This window comes from Zootoca vivipara, chromosome 10, assembly GCF_965207765.1.
Source record: "Zootoca vivipara chromosome 10, rZooViv2.hap1.1, whole genome shotgun sequence".
Taxonomy (NCBI): Eukaryota; Metazoa; Chordata; class Lepidosauria; order Squamata; family Lacertidae; genus Zootoca; species Zootoca vivipara.
In genome coordinates this window covers 34,299,109-34,309,017 of record NC_142593.1, presented here as the reverse complement: position 1 = coordinate 34,309,017, position 9,909 = coordinate 34,299,109, and the positions used below count along the sequence as shown (strand labels likewise).

Below are 9,909 nucleotides of genomic sequence, written 5' to 3'. Positions count from 1 at the left end.
AATAATAATAGAATAATAGACTTGTAGAGTGGAAGGGACAATTATTATTATTATTATTATTATTATTATTATTATTATTATTATTATTATTATTATTATTGTTGTTGCAAATTGGAACTAAAATGCCCAGCAGGCACTTTCCAATATAATTTGTCATGCCATTGAATTTAATACATGATTTGAGGTTTCATAATATATTAAATTGTATCATATTGTTTTCTTGTTCAGCCAAATATCCTTCGAATGTGTATGTCTTGAACAGTCATCTCTACTGCACTTTAATAGCTTCTTCCAATTAACATGTTTTCTTGATCTCATTGTTTTAATATAAACCATTTTGTATTTCCTGAGATGAAACAACATACATTTCAGAAATTACTGTAATGTAGAAAGTGAATAGGGCTGTAAAGTTCCAAGCAACTCACTGCTGAGAAAAGCGAATCTAAATACTGCTGGAAAGACTAAAACACCTGTAGAAATTACAGCTAGGAAGCAGAACCATAAAATATTTATATTTTCTTTTGCTTTATGAACCACAAAAGCCTTCTAAATAGTAGTTTTGATTCAATATAAATATTGTCTATTGCATAATCATAATAAGCAGCCGTCAGGTTCTTAAGGGTGAGTGTGCTTAAAACTCTGTTTAACATTTCAGACCAATTTACAGCCTACAAACAAAACGATAGTAGAAACTCTATGGCTGACTTCACTAGGTTTTTTTTTAGTTCCCTGTATGAATTTTATTTGAAACTTTATTTTTCATTTTAAATGAGGGTTGTTTCCTTTTCCTTCCAAGCTGCTCATTTTCAATCAATATTTGTATGTTTAGAGAAGGTAATTTAAATGCTGTCACTGGTAGGCGGATATGAACCTTGTATAGCTGTCTATATCGATGCATGTACCTCAGCACTCCCAACCAGCATTTTAGGCTGGTTGGTTTAACAACTGTTCCTGGGGAAACTGGCGCAAAGCATTCTAATAGAATGATCCAGTGTATAAAATGAGCATTGCTGAAGCAGAACAAGGATGGCTTGGGTGAGTCCCACCTTGCTGACCTTTTAAAGTTCTTTGAGAGTACATTTCATGTGGCTCTCAACAGCAGAACAGTTCTGCTGGGGAGAAAGAACAATTTCATGACACTGATTGAGAGCAATGTAACAATTACCTTGCTGGGTCCATTTTGCCCAGGAATTCAGTTTCAAATACAAAAAGGAAATCTGTATCCTGGATTCAAGTATTGTAACCATAACCCCACACTTTGTCACAAAGAAAAAGACAAGTCTCTGTAGCCAACAACACGAATCACTCGTTTTCTAGCTCTCTACTATAGCCTGATTAAACTGTGTTGTCTACAATATATTAGGCATATGGAATATTAATTACTTAGCACACATGTTCACAGATGTTTTATACCACACACACACACACACACACACACACACACACACACATGTACGGTATACAAAACACAGAAACAACATCTCTAGTTGTACACATCAGGATACTTTAAGGGAGCAAAGGGCAATGCAAGGTTAATTATCACTTCTTGACATTTGGAAAAAATATGGCTTATTTGTATAGTTCAAGCATGAAGGAGCAGCTGGCAGTACCAGCAAAGGACTGCAGAGCAATGAACAATCAATACACCGTCACAATGGGAAAACTATTATTTAAGCTTAATTAGGAAGGCACTGTAAAACTGGGAATGACACCATTGTTATATACATCAGTTTAATTTTTTTAAAAAAGAGAGAAAACAACCCAAGTATTTTCTGTGTGTAATCTTTTTTATTTTTGAAAGGTCATTTACAATGTTGGGGTGTGTGTGCAGAAAATAACTTAGGTCCGGTTTGCAAGACATGGTAAGCCAAGCTATGGCTTTTCAGGACTGCACAAATGTGCAGTCTCTGAACTAACAGCTTGCAACTTCATGGTCCTTTTTACTCCCCTGCTGTGCTGAGCTAAGGAAAGGTTTGTGTATCACCTTAGTGTATCATCTGAACCTGGACTCATGATTAAACTTCCTCCTCACTAACCATGAATTGTAGCCAAGAACAAATCTTGGGGACTAAATTTGGGAATATTGAAAACTACCTTATATCAAGTCAGACTACTGGTCTATCTAGCTATTATCTGCATGGAGTTGCATTAGTTCTACAAGATGTATGTAGCCCTACTTGGAAATTCTGGGCAGGTGAGGAGGCAGAGGCTTTGGTTAGCCATAAGGCAACATACTCCAGCCTCTCTTACCTTGGCCAGGGGAAGACTGAAAACAAGGGAGAATTGACCCAAGGAAGGAAATAAAACATGGAGCTGATTTCTGCAAAATAAAGAATGGTTTATTGGTTAATTGCCTCTGCCTCGACAGCAGTTTCCTCCTAGACTGTGCTCAGGCACACATTCAATCCTATGGGAGGAATTAAAAACTATACCAAATGGCCTACTATTCCTCAAGTTGTCTTCAATAGTGAATTTGTAGACCCTGCAACATATTGCTCCAGATGCATCTGAATGGAGACTTAATGGAATTAAGAATTTGCTCTGCACTTCTGGATTCCAAGAAAGACCATGGCAATCATCACCATCATCAAGCTGTTTTGACTTTGACAAAAGGCAGTTTTTGATAACTTGGTACCAGAAAAGTCTTACGTAATTTAGCTCAAACAGTTAACTTTTTCAACTAACTATGAGGTCTATCACTAAAGCCTCTTGTTACCCATTGTACAGTATGAGCTGATGTTTGGGTATTTGCATAAAAATATTTACAGTTATAGCACTATAAATACAGTGTTTATAAACTGAAGTAAAATAAGTAGGTGGCTTCTATTTTGCAGTACTTTTGTGTGCATTTTATTTTTGTTGGTTTATTTATTAAATTTGTATACTGTCCTTCATCCATACATCTCAGGGCAGCTCACAACATAAAATACAATATAAAAACATGAAATACATGATAAAAATGAGAACAAAAACCACAAACCAATAAACCTCCCTCCCCTTTCCCCCCTTCCACTAATACATTTTAAAGCGGTATGTTAATATTTCTTGCAAATTGTGTTCTATATATAATGCATTTTGAACTTGTTTAATTAATGTAATTCTATTGTCAATTTTACACTGTTCACTGCCATATTGTTTTTTCTTAATTTGGCAGTATAGAATTTTTTTTTTTTTTTTTTTTTGCAATCCCCCACCATAAAGGCTAGATATTTTTTCATTGCAAACTGCCAGCGTACAGCTTGGCAATAAGACTGCCTTTTGCAGCCCTATTTCCTTGCCATATGCAATCAACACAAAGGCAAAGCTTGTGATCAGCGCCTGCCATCATCTTGGCTTGGGTGTACACATATTTAAGACAAATAACATATGCTGGCATCAGATTTAACTAGAAAATATTGAAACTTGGCTCACTGTATATATTACATTTTCTCTAAAAGCGTTTAGCTATCCAGATTTTCATTTTCCATGACAAAAATTAATCCAGCACACTGAATATACTTCCAAAGGATGACCAGGGAATAAGGTAGACAAACAGGTATGGTGACTATAATTTGGAATCAAGTTATGGATAGAAATACTGTATGCAGCAGGTGTCAGGATTCTCGTTTCCTATAATGCCCCTCAGGGATGCATCAGACACCTGGAACTGTTTGGGATTGCACCATCATAAATACTTTCATAACATCCCTCAAACTTGACCACTGTTCTGCTCATCTCTGACCTCACCTCAGTTATGAATGCTAAACAGCATCAATAAAAATTATTTGGGTGATTACAATATACTGTATATTCCTGCGTATAAGACTACTTTTTAAAGCCAGGAAAATCTTCTCAAAAGTCAGGGGTCGTCTTATATGCCGGGTCGTATTTCTTATACGGCGAGTATATCCCAAACTCTATATTTTAACTGGAAAAGTTGGGGGTCGTCTTATACGCCCAGTCGTCTTATAAGCCAGAATATACGGGTACATATACAGGGCACCCACTATTTATCTCCCTCCATTTATTCCTAACCTATGCTTTGTAAAAACAACAACAACAGCATTTCTCTCTCTCTCTCTCTTGTCTAACAGAGGATTAACCTTTTTATCCCATGATTCCTAACTCTTTTTTTGTAGGAGCTCCTCCTCCTCATGCACTGTCTTCCCAGTAAGAATCCAGCCCCTGCTGCCTATAATTAATTAAGGATAAGCATGATATGTAGTTTCATGCTACAAATTGAATGAGTGTCTAGTTTTGCCCTTAGTTAGATACAGGAGATGCCTGCTGATGAGCATACACAGTTTAGAAGAGGAGTCTGATGTCTGGAAAACAGCCAGTATAATCTCATTATTAAAGATAGATCTAAAAATACAACTATCTTTTTAATTTTAGTAATGGACCAAGTCACAGGAATTATTTGAAGAGATTAACTACATAGCTAAGGAAGGTCATACTTTCCCTAAAAATAATAGAACTACTGGAGCAAGCATGCAAAAGAAACAAGTGATATTACAGTATGTGTCCTTCAACCTTGCTTCATTTTTGTTGATGTATATGAGAGGCAGCTAGACCGCTATATTGCTGCACTTATGTAGAAACGTTGCCTTATGCCAGGGATGGGGAATCAGTGATCTTCCAGAAGTTGCTGGACTATAGCTCCCATTATCCCATGCCGAGTAGGGCTTTTAATCAACTTAAGCAAGTTTGCATTTTACATGGAAGCCTAGGCACTGGATAAAGTTTAGCAAATAAATAATTAGCATACTGTCATTTAGTTACAGGTAGGTAGCCGTGTTGGTCTGCCATAGTTGAAACAAAACAAAACAAAATCCTTCCAGTAGCACCTTAGAGAACAACTAAGTTTGTTATTGGTATGAGCTTTCGTGTGCATGCATATCTGAAGTATCTAAAGAAGTGTGCAGGCACACGAAAGCTCATACCAATAACAAACTTAGTTGTTCTCTAAGGTGCTACTGGAAGGAATTTTTTTATATTGTCATTTAGTTCAGTGTAGACTACACAAACTGGCAGTGCTTCTCCAGAGTTTTCTCCCAGCCTTTCTTGGAGATGTGGGGGGGGGGATTGAACCTGAGACCTTCTGAGTGCCAAGCCGATGTTCTACCACAGAGCTATGCCTTCCCCACTTCTGAAGCTCAAGCCTCTCCACTTGAGGCAGAAGCCCTTGCAGTATTAACCAACCCCAAGAGGCAAGGGAGCACCTCCCTGCATAGTTTGGAATAAATCCGCCTTCTATAACCAACATGCTTAAGTCTAATTAATACATGAAGGGGTTAAGAGCATACAGTAAGCTGTCCTGCCAGGCCCTGCTAAGTCACACCCCCTCACCTTGGGAAGAAGGGTTACCAAACTCGTTGTTCTCTCACTTTTCTCACTAACACTTATGGCTTAAGCAAGCCATCTTTGTCTTTCTATACAAATAATTTAGAAACCCTTACCATTTTGGAACCTAAGTTATGCTACCTATCTTTTCTTGCTGCTGTGTGGAAAAACACATGAATCTGACCTTTGAAGAGTTTGTAAGTAAACCATTTTTAACATACCAAATGTGTTGTCTCTTTCTTTGCTAAGGAAAGTGGGGAACTTTGGAAGAAACTTAGAAAGGGATATTTTAAAGGTCTAACACCCTATATTTCACACTTTATTTTGCTGCATGTTTTGTGATTTTAAACATGGGTGTCTTTCGTCAAAGAGTACTTTACCTAAAGTATTTTCCCCTTTATTTTACCTAAAGTATTTTCCCCTTTAAAGCAAATACCAAAATATTTAAAACCAACACATAGGACCAGGTGATTTGTTATTTGGTATTGGGTCTCCTTAGGTACCTTAATTCTACCGGGCTCTTTACCAGAAGTGAGCTCCAGAATGAGTTCCCCAATCACCCCTTTGCATGGCTTTCTATGGGCTTTAATCCACACTGAAACCACAGAGGATTTGGGGGGGCAGCAGAGCACATTTATGCTACAGTGCCAAAAATCACTACTTGTGCTGCTCCAACTTAAACTGATATATGGAACTGGGGTGGAAACGGAGCTGAAAACTGACTTCATGAAACATGACAAACCCTCTTATAGTTGTCCCTGTGCACCATATATTTCTCCCACTTTCAACAACAACTTTGCACACTGTTTGGGGGCTATTTCTGAAACCAGGGGCGTACCCAGGATCAAAACTGGGGGCGGGCAAGAGAGGGAAGGAAGGAGGGAGAGAGGAAGAGAGAGAAGGAAGGAAGGAAGGAAGGAAGGAAGGAAGGAAGGAAGGAAGGAAGGAAGGAAGGAAGGAAGGAAGGAAGGAAGGAAGGAGAGGGAGGGAGGGAGGGAGGGAGGGAGGGAGGGAGGGAGGGAGGGAGGGAGGGAGGGAGGGAGGGAGAAAAAGGAAGAAAGAAAGTGGGGGAAGAAAGGATGAAAGGAAGCATGGAGCTCCTGTCCCCCCCCCAGCTCAGGCTGCTCCTTCCCCCCCCTCCCACGTTCCTGTCGCTAGCTGCAGTCGTGGAGGGGGCAAAAACAGCCCGATTTCGGGCTGCTTCTCTCCCTCCCCCCACGTCCCTGTTGCTGGCTGCAGCCGTGGAGGGGGCAAAAACAGCCCGATTTCCATAACCCACAGCGACTTTTCCCCTTCCGTTTTCGGAGGAAAAAAGTGTGGGTTATGGTCCGTAAAATACGGTATTTTTTTTCCTTCGGGGGGGGGGAAACAGATGCCCCCATGCCCCTCACTGGGTACGCCCATGTCTGAAACCACCCTGCATTTGGAAAGCAGCCTGCCTGCAGCATGGGGGTGGGGGGTCCTTCCTCCAGGGCTGCATACCTGGATCCATTTGCATGTACAGAGTTCACTGGAAACAACTTTTCCTAGTCTGTGCTCCTCTGCTATTCCATACCATAAGCTTGCAGTTCCTTGAGCTAAAGTTGGTCTGTGAAATATTGAAACTTCAGAGTCTCAATAAACAAGAGAATTTCAGTTTCCTGGCATTGTGCACTTGCTTCTTTGGGGAGTGGGAAATCTAATTGAAATTTCAAGCATGCTCTTCAGAACAGACAGAAAGCAGAACTGAATCTTAATTCCATTACACCACTCCTAGATGTCTCTCTTTAAAAGTCTTTGGTAATAAAATAAAATAAAAATAGCTGTGGATGATGTATGCAAATAGCTTACGTTCACTTGTGGATGGGGGGGCGGGAATTAGTTTTGCAAAGCTATTTCACAAGCTAGACAAGTGCTTGGGAAAATGTTAAAAAGATGTAATTCCACATTTCCTTCCTACTGACACTTCAGGGTGTACACTGCATATTCTTGTTATCTCTTGCTATGAATACTGAAATCATGAAATTAGTAACTCGGTGGTATAAAACAGTGTTTCCCAACCAGTGTGCCTCCAGATGTTTTGGGACTACAACTCCCATCATCCCTAGCTAGCAAGACCAGTGGTCAGGAATGATGGGAGTTGTAGTCCCAAAACATCTGGAGGCACACTGGTTGGGAAACACTGGTATAAAATAATTCTCTCTGTGACACCGGAATAGGTTTCCTTATCACCTGCTTCTTGTTCATTAAGCAACGCAGGCATAGACATTCTGTACACTTTTTGAAATTGGTAGATTCTGGGTGGATTTGTCTTAATCTTATATGTGATAAATATGCCAATCTAGGCTAACAATCCTATGAGATGGGGCAAAGTGTTCTTTTTAGCAGAAGAAGTGAGACCAGTACAGTTAGAAAGCCCACTTTTTATTGCCTTGCTTTGATGTACTTAACTCTTCCACTGAAACCAATGGAAGTAAAAAAGCACTTAACTTTGGTCAAATCATTAGCCCACACAGAAAACTCTCTTCAGATTTCAAGGATTCTTCAATCAGCAGAAATGTCAGAGTTGAAGTGATGGCAAATCCTGTAGCGTATCTAGTACTACATTTATAAAATAGGACAGTTCTCTTCTCAAACTGTTTCTCTCACCCTTCCTTTAGACATGTCCTTTTATCTTCCTAGAGTTTTTGCTGAAGCTAAGCAGGTTAGGATCTGGTCATTACCTGAATGGAAGACGCTTTGCAACCATACCTTCACTGATTCAATAGAAATCTACTCAATCAATAAGTAAAGAAACAAATAAATGAATAGAATAGAATAGAATAATTGGAAGGGACGACAAGAGTCATCTAGTCCAACCCCTGCAATGCAGGAATCTTTAGCCCAACATGGGGATTGAACCCATGACCCTGAGATTAAAAGTCTCATGCTCTACTAACTGAGCTATCCAGCTATCCTAAATGGACTTTTATTAATATATTTTTAAAAGAAACTTTCATTCTGCTCCCAGCAGTACAAAAAAACCCTGGAGTCCAACGTGCCTAATTGCAGCTTTTAATATAAAAATCATTTGATACATACACCAGTCTAAAATTACCGCCCACATTTTTATAATAATTCTAGCTGAAATTAATTATAGCTGTATTAAAAGCAACAATACTACATTTTATGTGATGCAGAACAGAAAAGATACTGTTCCTGGCCTTCGTGCATTTAGGATGCATTCCTGTAACTACTTACTGGGTAGTAAGCTCCCATTAAACATAGTGTGATTCACTTCTGAGTAAACAGATATAGGATTACACCATTCCTAATCTCTCAGCAGGATGAATATGAAGTTGATCTGACTGGATGGAGGATAAGAGAAGCTCATAAGTGCTTTGACGGAGGTCTGTATTTTTCATTGCATTTAATCCATTGTTTTTCATAGTTTTGTGAATACTCCACAAGGATGTCCAATTTTTAACTTGCATGCTGAGGGACATACTGGAGTCGCAAATTAATAAAACCCTGACAATCTTTTCTTCTTTGGAGATCTACCTTAGGTTGGGGCAATTACAGTCATACCTCGGTTTAAGTACGCTTCGGTTTGAGTACTTTCAGTTTAAGTACTCTGCGGACCCATCTGGAACGGATTGATCCACTTTCCATTACTTTCAATGGGAAAGTTCGCTTCAGGTTAAGTATGGACTTCCAGAACCAAATACACTCATACTTCAGGTTAAGTACACTTCAGGTTGAGTACTCCGCGGACCCATCTGGAACGGATTAATCCACTTTCCATTACTTTCAATGGGAAAGTTCACTTCAGGTTAAGTACGCTTCAGTTTAAGTACTCTGCGGACTGTCTGGAACGGATTAATCCACTTTCCATTACTTTCAATGGGAAAGTTTGCTTCAGGTTAAGTACGCTTCAGGTTAAGTACAGACTTCCGGAACCAATTGTGTACTTAAACCGAGGTACCACTGTACTGGATCTTTGCTTCCTCACAAACATGGATGTCAAGCTGATGCATGCCAAAATTTCCAAAGGGCAGAACTTTCAGTGGAAACGTATTAAGCACATTCTAACCTTCTTTTCCTATTCCTTCTCTGATGGGCAAGAAATTAATTATGTTTCCGTCTGAATGTACACCTAATTTGCATGTCCGAAACCATAAACAAACTGAAATGCAAATTTCCTTTGAAATTAACATTGGTCCAAGTGGTGCAACACAGTTCTCCAGCCAAACATCATGCACACCCAAAAACAGCATATATTTGTGAAAATAGCATACCAAGAAATGCATTATATGTGGGGAAATTGCTTGCAAAATGTGTATATTTGGCAAATGTGTGTACAAAAATATATTAGCGGAATATATGCACTCAAAAATGCATATAAATTCTTGTGCAGAGTTGTTGTTTTAAGTCATGAGAAACTAAGAGAAATCAGAATGGACAGATATGTCTATTCCTACTGGTGAGGATAAACAGCAGCCCTTATCTCTCCTCTCTCTTCCTGAAGGAGTTTTGCCAGTGAGAAAGGTGCTTTGCAGCCTCCTTAGATACAGTTGTACTATAACGTGTACTTTGTTTTTCCCTAAGATGATTTTGCACAGACACTTT

The 9,909-nt window shown here is 39.2% G+C and overlaps 1 non-coding gene across 1 annotated transcript; it reads right to left on the bottom strand.

The window, feature by feature from the left end:
- Positions 1–8,180: 8,180 nt before the first annotated feature.
- Positions 8,181–8,254, bottom strand: TRNAK-UUU (transfer RNA lysine (anticodon UUU)). The gene has a single exon. It is a non-coding gene; the product is annotated as a tRNA-Lys (tRNA).
- Positions 8,255–9,909: the final 1,655 nt, after the last annotated feature.